The sequence below is a fragment of the Nomascus leucogenys genome, chromosome 5 (assembly GCF_006542625.1).
Source record: "Nomascus leucogenys isolate Asia chromosome 5, Asia_NLE_v1, whole genome shotgun sequence".
NCBI lineage: Eukaryota > Metazoa > Chordata > Mammalia > Primates > Hylobatidae > Nomascus > Nomascus leucogenys.
Genome location: NC_044385.1, coordinates 59,984,609 through 59,996,836, shown reverse-complemented (window position 1 = coordinate 59,996,836; position 12,228 = coordinate 59,984,609). Strand labels below are relative to the sequence as shown.

General features: G+C 41.1%; 1 protein-coding gene and 1 long non-coding RNA gene across 2 annotated transcripts in view; one reads left to right on the top strand and one right to left on the bottom strand.

Annotated features, from left to right (window-relative positions):
- The window catches only part of MIPEP (mitochondrial intermediate peptidase), a 174,457-nt gene that overhangs the window by 42,561 nt on the left and 119,668 nt on the right, over nt 1-12,228 (bottom strand). The gene's annotated exons all lie outside the window — the stretch shown is intronic.
- Nucleotides 1,170-2,130, top strand: LOC115835172. The gene is made up of 3 exons (XR_004030134.1): nt 1,170-1,267; nt 1,999-2,002; nt 2,118-2,130. It is a non-coding gene; the product is annotated as an uncharacterized LOC115835172 (long non-coding RNA).

The following is a 12,228-nucleotide window of genomic DNA, read 5'->3' as shown; positions in this document are numbered from 1 at the left end:
TGAGCATGTCTCACTGTAACCTGGAGCTCCTGGGCTCAAGCAGCCTCAGACCTCAGCCTCCTGAGTAGCTGGGACCACAGGTGTGCACCACCATAATTGGCTAATTTTTTAAAAAAAATTTTGTAGAGATGAGGGTCTCTCTATGTTTCCCAGGCTAGTTTTGGACTCCTGGCCTCAAGTGATCTGCTTACCTTATCAAGTGCTGAGATTACAGGTGTTAGCCACTGTGCTCAGCCAACTATACTCTTAAATAGTATACCATTTCTTCATGTCCAGCTATAAATGTAGAAATGCTTTAGCTAAAATTTATTTTAAAATAAGATTTTATCACTGGAACATTATACAGTTGACTCTTAAACAACACAAGTAGATCCACTTATATGTGGATTTCTTTCAATGAATACAGTCGAATACATATTGGCAGGTTCTGCATCCACAACCAAACAGGTGGGAAATACAGTATTTCTGGGATGTGAAACCTGCATCTATGGATGGCCGAATTTTCCTATCTGCAGGTTCCACATGGCCAGTCACAGGACTTGAACATGCTTAGATTTCGATATCCACGGTAGGGGGGGTGGGTCCTAGAACCAGTTCCCCACAGATACTGAGGGACACTATACAGTAGTCCTCCCAACTCAAGTGAGAAGGTAATAGCAGTTTTCCTATCCACACTTTCAGTTACCTATGGTCAACTTCGGTCCAAAAATAGGCAGGTGTACTATAATTACATATTTTGAGAGAGGGAGACACCACATTCATAAAACTTTTATTACGGTATATAAGTTGTCCTATCTTATTGCTGTTAATCTCTTACTGTGCCTAATTTATAAATGTCACTTTATCATAGGTATGTATGTATAGTATATATAGAGTTTAGTACTATCTGTAGCTTCAGGCATCCACCTGGGGCCTTGAAACATATCCCTTGAGAGTAAGCGGGGGACCCCTATAAACCACAAGTATAGAAATGCAACCTATTGCTCTGATGTGTGTTATAAACTTCCTAAGGGCACGGCCTACATACTGCAGTACTGGAAGCACAACGGGAACTCAATAGCAATCTGCTGAAAGAATGGATGGACAGATGGACACCATGGGATTCTTTCACAATGACACTCAATGTTACTGACAACTGGACATCTGGCTGAGATGCAGAGCCCAGGAATAATATTTCTGGTTTACAAGACCGGTGTATTGGGTTGTACTACAAGGGCAGTTTCATTTAAGTAATTTATTTTCGACTAGGGAAGGGAGTGGTATTAGGGTAAGAATGGTAGTGAAATATATTAAATACACTGACTATATACCAATGATGATGTGACACTGTCCGAGAGAGTACATTTCAAGACCACCACACAACCGTCCAAAAAGGCCTCTGATATGGAAGAATCCTATTCATTATTTCAGAAGTATTTTTCTTCACTAGATTCTTTTGAGCATTCTACCATATCTGTTTTGCAGATAAGAAGATACTACGGTGTTAAAAACAAATTTGGATCTTAGGCAATAAATGGTTTTTAAAAATAGTTCTTTGACTACATTATTTGATAGATGATGTAAGATTTCTCAGGCTAATTTTGGTACCACATCTCCAGGTCTGGATCATGCAGAGAATCTGAGTAGGGCTTCCTAGAGTATGTTATCTCCTTCAAGCCTTAGAGACTCTAAACAAACAGTGGGCTAGTAATACTGTATGAGCTCATATAATCTTGTTGTTCACACTTGCACCTGTTGTAATCAGGATAACAAGGCAGGAAGAAGCAAGTTCCTGAGCTCTTCTTCATAGAAAGACCATTTTGGGTTCTCACATTCTCTGTGTATAATATCACTGGTCTGCTAAAAAAGATACATTAAACACCCCAGAAGTGTTTAACGATTTAACCACAATGTAGCGCAGAGGACATATCCTTCTATTTGCCTCGCACGTCCATGCTCTCTCTCTCTCACTCACTCTCTCTCTCTCAATGTGTGTGCATGTTCCATGCATCACTGGAGACTAGTGCTTCTAACTGATAAAAAGTCCCTACTGACAGTTTACCAAAACTCATGAAATAACAGTGCCCAACAGACAGGAATTCTCCATTTGGAATATAAAGTGTTGTTAAGTGAAACAGGTATTGTGGTGGACACACTCTCAGGAGGGCCCCCATGACCTATCCTCCTGATGGTCACACTTTTGTGGCATCCCCTCCCTTAAATATAGACAGAAGCTGCTCCTTGCTCCTAACCAACCGAATATGGCAGTGGTTCCGGAGGTCACTCCGGTGAATACATCATGTTATCCATGATGTCTCCATCTCGCTAGCAAGCTTACTCTAGAACACTCCTTGGTAGCTAGAGGAAGAAGGTGATCATGTTGGGAAAGCCCACTGACAGAGGTCTGGGGGAGGACCCTGGAACCTGGGGGGCCCTCTAGGACCTGTGGGTAGCCTATAGCCAACCGGTAAGAAGCCTGTCCTCAGTGCTGTAACTGTAGGACATGAATTATGCCAATAACCTGGGTGATGCAGCCAAGCCCCCAGATGAGACTGCAGCCCTGCCAGCAACTTGTCTGCAGCCTTGTGTTACCCGCAGGCATAGGAAGCAGCTACACTGTGTTGACTCCTGATCCAAAGCAACTGTGAGATAGGCACTGTTTTAAGCCACTACATTTGTAGAAATTTGTTATACAATTGAAAACTAATACCAATATCTATTTTTTTAATGAGAGTTATGTTAAAAATACTATTTTGAGAATAAATGCCTGCAAATATAGAAGGTGTATAAAGATATACCTTGTGTCTTTGTGAAAGTGTTTGAAGGGCAGTATCTGTAAATTTTTTTTTTTTTTTTTTGAGACGAAGTCTCACTCTGTTGCCTAAGCTGGATCTCGGCTCATTGCAACCTCCACCTCCCAGGTTCAAGCGATTCTCCTGCCTCAGCCTCCCAAGTAGCTGGGACTACAGGCATGTGCCACCATGCCCAGCTAATTTTTTTGTATTTTTAGTAGAGACGGGGTTTCACCATGTTGGCCAGGCTGGTCTTGAACTCCTGACCTCGTGATCTACCTCCCTTGGCTTCCCAAAGTGCTGGGATTACAGTTGTGAGCCACCACGCCTGGCCCTTTGTAAATATTTTTTAATTTTTTTTTGTAAATATTTTATCAGCTTATATTTTATAAAGACTTGAAAAGAGTGATTTGCCCAAGGCCACTGGCAGAGATTAGTAAGTGTCCCTTCCTTCATTTTCCCCTTTTTCCTTTTAGAAACAGAATCCTACCCTTTTCCTGCTAAGTGTGAACAGGGCTCTCGATTGCTGTGGCAGTGACTGCATTTCCCAGATGCCCCGAGGCATGTGGCTGTGCGACTATATTCTTGAAAATGGCTGTGAGTAAAGGTGACGTGTGCAGCTGGGTTCTGCAAAAGGAAGCTACTTGCCCTCCTTGTCCTCTTTCTCCTTTCCTGCTAGCTTTGAAAAGGTGAAGACTGGAATCACCACCTTGGACTCAAAGGTGAACACCATATGTTGATGAAAATACCAGCCCACTGGTTCTATCTGCTAGCTTAATAGGCAAGGGGAGGCCAAGTTTATACCCGGCTTGATTTCACATCACTAACACCAAAACTGATGTCTATGCCACATTCATGTTGTGTATGTATGATGCCTGTAACTTTTAACTTTGTTTCTACCATGTCTGCTAAAATACATATCAAAACACGCCACAGAGCTATTTTTACAGCTCTGTGTAAGAAAAGAAAGTTCTTACACAAGTTATGATAAGTAAATACTATAGTTTAAAATGTTGACCAGGCGTAGTGGCTCATGTCTGTAATCCCAGAACTTTGGGAGGCCAAGGAGGACAGAATGCTTGAGCTCAGGAATTTGAAACCAGCATGGGTAACATGGTGATAACCCATCTCTACCAACAAAACAAAACAAAACAAAACAAAACAAAAGCAACCCCAAAATTAGCTAGGCATGGTAGCCCACCTGTAGTCCCAGCTACTCAGGAGACTGAGGTAAGAAGGATCACCTGAGCCTGAGAGCAGAGGTTGCAGTGAGCTGAGATCACACCACTGTACTCCAGCCTGGGTGACAGAGTGAGACTCTGTCTCAAAAACAAAACAAAAACCCACACAAAGTAGTATGGCAGATGTAATGTTAATGACACACAAAATATTAACCAGGAGCACATCTCGTCAGTATGCTAACCTCGACTGTTAATGTAATTTATATGTAATATTAAAAAAACCCTGGAAATACAGGATTGTGTCTATCAAAAGTAAATCTATTAGCAGAGCAGGGATGTAACTGACTCAAATGGAAATACATTTATTAGATGAGACATAGAAAGGTAACACGGATCTAATTAAGACCAACGAAAAACAATAACCACAGAACCAGAACCAACAAACACTTGCTCTTTTTCTTCCCAGTCAAAACTCTTTAACATTGCTTTTTCTTTCTCCTCCAACATCTGCTGAGAAAATGGTAAATTGCCCCGTCATTCTAAAGGAACCCATGCTAACACTGGGAAAGTGTCAGAGAAGTAACACAGAAAATAAGGACATCCATGGTCAGGAGAGTCAGCCCAGGACAGCAATGGGGCCTCTGCAGTAACAGGTACTGTGTCTGAACCCTGATCAGGCAGCTCTGGGAGTCAGTGAAACCCCTGAGGCACACGACAAGAAGGGTTCTGTTTTTGTTTTCATGATAATCATAAGTCCTTCAGTAAAGGAGGTGTGTCTGCATAGGATCAGAGAAAATCCATGAAAGGAAAAATGGGAAAGGACATGAGTGCCCTTTGTAGACCATGAGATTTTCTCTCCAGGCATAGAGTACAACAAAAAGTGATGCAGAAGGGACAGTAACTTCTCAATGGGAAGGAGTCCAAGGGCAGGTGTATCACCCACAGACTGCATACAGGTGTGCAAGGAAGCAGGTGTGTGGGGGTAGGGCTATAACCGGGCTTTGTGGGCAGAGGCTCCATTCCTGTAGGGGCTCATAGCTTTAGAATCTAGGTCTCCGCCTGCCATGGGGAATCAGGCAGCCAGCACCTCTACCCTGTTAGATAAAGTTGCAATACAAAAAGGAGAGGGACAAATGGGACAATTTGATGTCACATAGGGCTGCTATGGTTCCTTTCAAAACTCATGTTGAAACTTAATCCCCAAAGTGGCAGTATTGAGAGGTGGGGCCTTTAAGAGGTGACCGGATCATGAGGGCCCTGCCTTCATAAACAGATTATCATGGGAATGGGACTGGTGGCTTTATAAGAAGAGGAAGAGAGACCTGAGCTAGCCCGTGAGCACACTCAGCACCCTTGCCATGTGAGGCCCTGTCCCATCCTGGGACTCTGCAGAGTCCCCACCAGCAGGATGTCTCTCACCAGATGCAGCTCCTCAACCTTGGATTTCCATGCCTCCATTACTGTAAAAAACAAACTCCTTCTCTTTGCAAATTACCCGGTTTCAGGTATTCTGTTATAAGCAACAGAAAATGGGCTAGGACAAGGGCCTACTGACTTCTTTCATTAAACAGGCAAGCAGAACCCTGGAATGGCTTCCTCAGACCCTGTCCTGCTCAGACTTCACTTCCTGTCACTCTCCCGTTGCTCACTGTGCTCCAGACATGTCGCTGACTTGCTGGTCCAGCAGCCTCCAGGTAAGCTCCTGATCCTAGCTCTCCTCTCTGCCTCAGATACTCTTCCTCCAGGTCGATCCATATGGCTCATTCTCACTTTCCTCAATGTCTTTTCAAATTACGCTTCTTCAACAAGACCTTCTCTGATGATTAAAAAAAGGGGAGGGGGTCAGGATCCTGTCTCAGTGCCAATTCCAGGCACAATTGGAACAACTGGTTTCATTGCCGTCCCCCTGCCCCCAGGCAGCTGGGACCCCAGCATTGAAGTCTGTGCAGATGAACTCCCACTCCAGACCCTCTTGCTCAATCAGGGCCTAACTCCCCTGCCTGCCGCCAGCTTGGCCTCCCCCAGGTGCTCTCTGGTGTGGCTGATCTCCTGCAATCGGGCTGGAGTCCTCACCTTGACAGCCACTCACCCCCAACGAGAGACCGCCACTGCCCCCTCCCCATTAATCTAATCAGCCAGCACCTGGGATTATTTTAGTGGGAAGATTTATTGAAGAGGGGGTAGAACACACGAGTTTATTATTTTCTAATGAGTTTGTATTGTGCCTTTAAAGTCTTCATAGAGAAAACTGGAGAGGCTGTCCTAACTTCACCTCAGCACCGGCCCTGGCAGCGAGGGCCTGCCCTGTGTCTTGTGCACGCTCACCACCCTTTCCTCTGTACCTCTGCATGGCACATAAACACTAGGCACAGAGACTTGAAAATCATCCATCTTTCCAAACCTCACTGAATTCACAACTGGCCAGCACTAGAGAGGACCCTGCCCTCATGGCCGCACAGTCACTGGGGGGGACAGACAGTAAATCCGGGATCACCGGACAGTCACACTGCAGGCTCTGCACTTACCGGCTGCACAGCCAACACCAGATCCCAAAACCACCCTGACCGTGGCCACACCCACCTCCTAGGGCTATGGCATGGGCTAAAGGAGAGAAGGGAAGGGAAAAGTGTGCACTGTGCTGGTCCTTGGGATGGTCCAGTTTGTCAGCTACTAACAGAATCCTTTATAAGCCGGGCGGACATCAGACACCTCTTTGTATCAGTGACTAGCAGGGTATCTTCAATAAATATTTACACAATGATAAAAGGAGTAAGAATATTAGACATAAATGACTGTAATTTGGAAACAATTTACATCTGTAAGTTCAAATTCTTTTTCTATAAAATCAGTCAAATTATAAAGTTATCAACAAATAGGTAACATGTAACTAATTTGCTGACTACACACACACACACACACACACATCTCATTTCTGAAGTGACAAAACAAAATTAAAATAATACTGCTATTAGCTTCTCATAAGCTTAGGCCAAGGTGTATGTGAAATACTGAAGAAGGCATGACTCCTACACAGACTCTTCCCTAACAGTCATGTTTCATCTGAAACCTGTGAAATGTGGTGTTTGCACAGCCACATCCTCATTTCAGTGTCTCTTACCTATTAACCCTTACCTAATAACTCTAAATGATTCACTCAACTTCCTTGGTTTGAATAAGTGCTGCTCCCCAAACTTATATTCTCATTTTAATGGTGAAAGATCCCCCTAAGATCCTATTAAAAAGGACATCCTATTAACTTTCCTTTACATTGCCTGAGAGGTAAAAAGCCAGACACGTGCAATTAGGAGGTGTGTCTTAGGAAGGATTATGCTCCTGGTAAGATGAAACTAAATTAATAAAGACAATAAAAACAACTTCACCTCCAGGAATCCATAACAACTGCCCCCCAACTTCCCATGTAAAGCATTCCAGAGCTTATTAACTGCACATTCTAAAGGATAGCCCAGGGCTTGTGACAGTATGTCATTTGCAGGTCATGTTACTACCTGTATTTTGTTCAGAATAACTGACAGAAATAAAGAATGTGACTGAGCCACCAAACTGACTAAGGCTGCCTGCATTCTATCAACATGTGATCAATCCTCCCTGATTGTCTCACCTGAAGAATTTCCAAAATTCCTGATGCAAGAGTTTTTAGCAATTTTTTTTTAACAACAACAAAAAAACTGCTACAGTTGTGGCTGAAATATATGGAAAACTTGGGTAATGCCAAACAGTACAAATTATGGAAATTTAAAAAACATATTAGAGAAAAATATTCAACACCATTAGTTAAAAGTAGTATTCGCTATAAATAATGCTGCTGCGCTGAAGTATTCTTACAATTATTAGTATAAAAAGAGAATCAACTAGCATTACTTTAAAATGCTATAATAATATTATAGGTATTTTATATATAGAAGCTCTATTAAGAGCTTTCTTCTCACATCTCCTAAGTTTGAAGGTTTGAGGTGTAACGTTAAAAGGATCTGTGGTGAGTGACAACTTGTTGAAGGCTGAGGTGAGCTGATGGCCTCATATTTCCTTCTAGATCTATAGGTTACAACATCAAACCTAATCCCTCAGAACACTAGCCAGAACACCCTTCCCAGGAAAGCTGGTCTCTAACTTCTATGGCAATTCAGTCTCCCACTTCCTGGGAAGGAATGGAGGCACTGAGTGTGGCCCATCACAGCCCTTCCTTGCTCTAAGACAGTGACTCTTCTTTAAAAAATTGAGATAAATGTCACATACCATATAATTCGCTCTGTTTAAGTGTACACTTAAATGGTTTTCAGTATTTTCACAAAATTGTGCAACTTTAAAAAACTGAGATAAACATCACACACCATATAATTCACTCTTTTCAAGTGTACACTTCAATAGTTTTCAGTATATTCACAAAATTGTGCAACCATTATCACTAACTCCAGCACATTTTCCTCACTCCCAAGAGAAACCCTGGGCCCATTCGCTGTCCCTCTCCATTCCTCCTTCCTTCAGCTCCTGGCAACCACTAATCTATTTTCTGTCTCTATGGATTTACCTGTTCTGGACATTTCATCTAAATGGAATCACACAATAGAGGTTTTTTGTGTCTAGTTTGTCACACCAAGTATAATGTTTTCAAGGTCTATCCATGTTGCAGCAATACTTTATTTTCTTTTTATGACTAATTTTCCATTGTGTGGATATAATGCTTTTGTGCACCCAGTCATCTATTGGGTGGTTTCCACTTTTTGACTATCATGAATAATGCTGTTATGTACATTTGTGCATACATTTTTGGGTGGGCATTTGTTTTCAGTTCTATTGGGTGAGAGTTCCCTACCACCTGGGAGTGGAACTGCTGGGCCATCTGGTAACTCTGTTTAACTTTTTGAGGAGCTATGAGACTGTTTCCCAGAGCTGCTGTACCCTTTTACATTCTCACCAGCAACGTATGAGGGTTCCAATTTCTCCACATCCACACCAACACTTGCTACTGCCTATCTTTTTATTATATCCATCCCAGTGGGAATGAAGTAGTCTCGCACTGTGGTTTTGATTTGCATATCCCTGACTAATGATGCTGAACATCTTTCCATGCGCTAATTTGTCATTTTTATATCTTTCTTGGAGAAATATTTCTTCAAACCCTTTGCTCACTTTAAAATGGGTTGTTTTTCTAAAGATTAAACTCTGATCAGATACACATTCTCCCATTCTGCGGGTTATTTCACTTTCATGGTAGTGTTCTTTGGATACAAATTTGAACGCATTGAAATTAAAAAATTTGTCCCCATTAAAATAAAAAAAAAATCTTCTGTTTCTTTGGTTGTTTATGCTTTAGGTGATGTATCTAAGCCATTGCCTAATCCAAGGTCATAAATATGTATGTAAACCTATGTTTTCTTCTAGGAATATTCCAGTTTTAACTCTTAAATTTAGGTCTTTGATCTATTTTGAGTTAATTTTTGTATATAGTACAAGGTAGAAGTCCAATTTCATTCTTTTGCATGTGGAGATCCAGTTTTCCCAGCACCATTCTTTGAAAGGACAATTCTTTCCCCAATTAGTTGTCAACTGAACATAAATGTATGGCTTTTCTTTTTTCTGGAATCTCAGTTATATTCCATTGACCTGTATGTTTATCCTTATGCCAGCGCCACACAGTCTTGGTTACTGTAGCTCTGTAGTAACTGCTTCAATTGGGAAGTGTGAGCCCTCTAGCTTTGTTCCTTTTCAAGATTGTTTTGGCTATTCTGGGTCTCCCACATTTTCGTGAGAAATTTTATGATTAGATTTGTCATTTTCTGCAAAAAAAAGCAGCTGAGGTTTTGATAGAGATTGTGTTAAATCTGTAGGTCAATTTGGGGTGTACTGCCATCTTTAACAATAGTAAGTCTTACAATCCATGAACCTGAGACATCTTTCCATTTATTTAGGTCTTCTTTCTTTCAATAATATTTTACAGTTTTTACTTTACAAGTCTTGAATTTCTTTAGCTAAATTTATTCCTAAGTATTTTACTCTTCCAGATGCTATTGTAAATAGAATGGTCTTCTTAATTTAATTTTTAGATTGTTTGTTGCTAGAATACAGAAAAATAACTTTTGCATATTGATCTCATATCATGCAACCCTGCTGAACTGGTTATCAGTTTGGTTTTTTTTTTGTTTTTTTTTTTTTTTGAGATGGAGTTTTGCTCTTGTTGCCCAGGCTGAAGTGCAATGGGATGATCTCGGCTCACTGTGGTCTCCGCCTCCCAGGTTCAAGCAATTCTCCTGCCTCAGCCTCCCTGGTAGCTGGGATTACAGGTGCACACCACCATGCCCAGCTAATTTTTTGTATTTTTAGTAGAGACAGGGTTTTGCCGTGTTGACCAGGCTGGTCTTCAACTCCTGGCCTCAAATGATCCACCTGCCTCGGTCTCCCAAAATGCTGGGATTACAAAGCATGAGTCACTGCACCCAGGCTATCAGTTGTGTGTGTGTGTGTGTGTGTGTGTGTGTGTGTGTATTCCTTAGGATTTTCTATGTACAAGATCATGCATGTCATCTGCAAAGAGAGATAATTTTATTTCTTCCTTGTAATATGAATGCTTTTAATTTTTTTCTTGACAAATTCCTATGGTGAAAACCACCAGTACAATATTGAATAGAAGGGGCAATGGCAGACATTGCTGTCTTATTCCCATCTTAGAAGAAAGCTTTCAGTCTTTCACCCTGAGTATAATGTCAGCTGTGGGCTTTTTCTAGGTGCTCTTTTTAGGCTGAGGATCAGCACTGACTCTTGATTCCTTATCCTCAGTTACTGCCAATCAATCCTGAAGTCTTGATAATTTTATTTCAATATATTCCTTGTAGCTTTTCCCTTCCATACTCATCCTCAATGCCCAGGTATAGATTCTCATCACCTCTTGCCTAGATTGTAAGGCCCTTGGGGTACGTAGGGTCTATGTGCATATATGTTTTACTTACCAAAAAAAGTTACATTCATTAAACAAAACCAAGATGCTGTGGAAAATGAAGACAAGAACAGGCAGCAGCTACCAGAAATAAAAATATCCTTGCCAAAACAAAAACAAAAACAAAAACCGAACCAGAAACAGTGGGAAGAGCAGGAGGATAAAATCAAGGCAATCTCCAAGAATAAAGCAAAAACATAGGAAGAAGAGATAAATCAAATGGAGGAACTTCTGTTTCAGCAGCATAATGGGTCTGCTATTTCCAACAGTCCTCCTGAATGAAACAACTAAACGCTGGATGAAATATTTAAATGAATTTTTTTGGTAAATATGTTGCTGAGAGAAGAAGAAAATGTTATCAAAATGATGTAGATCATTCTAACAGATTAAAAAACAGATGTTTTTAAGTATATGGTCATATTCACTATATTTTTCTATTTGTTTTCATCTATTTCTTGGATAGATTGTTTTCTCCCTGCCTTCAATCTCTGTACCCCCAATCTATCATCCATACTGAAACCTTAACTTTTTGCCTGCAGCTTACATCTGCTCATGTCACTTCTCTGCTTACAAACTTCAAACCTCTAAGGCCTCCCTATTCCCTCCCCAGTCATATATAAGCCTCTGAGCAGACATAAAGAACTCTTCATGACTTGATCCCAGTCTGATTTTCAACCCCCAAACAACAGCCCCTCCCTTCTGTTCTAAGTTCCCTATCATCAAGCAACCAGGACTAATATATACTCTAACCACTTTCTATCATACCTTACTTGTTTCTCACTCCCTCCTCCCTACTGTGGCTTAAGCTAGGGTAAAATCTGAATCAGAAGCAACTAAGCCCAGATTAATGGTCATTTCTGACTCCACGAGGCAAAATTCAACACTTCTCTATTTATAATAGTGTTCTCACAGCACTGCATTGTATCATTTTTCACACTGTCTTGTACATGTATATATCATCCATCCTGAAAGATGCCATTCTAATGAATTAACACAAATGAGGAGAAGTGGTGGTGGGATTAAATAAAAGTTGGGTTTTCTTGTTCTAAATAATTTAGTTCTAAAACGTCTCTATCGGAAAAAGGTTTTATGGTTGACTTGGGAAAGTAGAATAAGCAAAATCATTGGGAAAGATAAGTTAACATGGAGATTTTCCAAACTGTGCACCATTATCTACTGGTGGCTTGTAAAATCTCTACAGTAGCTTGTGACCTGCATTAAAAAAAAAAAGAAAAGAAAAGAAAATGGGACAGAAAATATGTAGTGCACCGCACAGAGGGTAACTTTAGATTTGTGGTACTTTTGTTTCAGTTTCACTCCCACATAT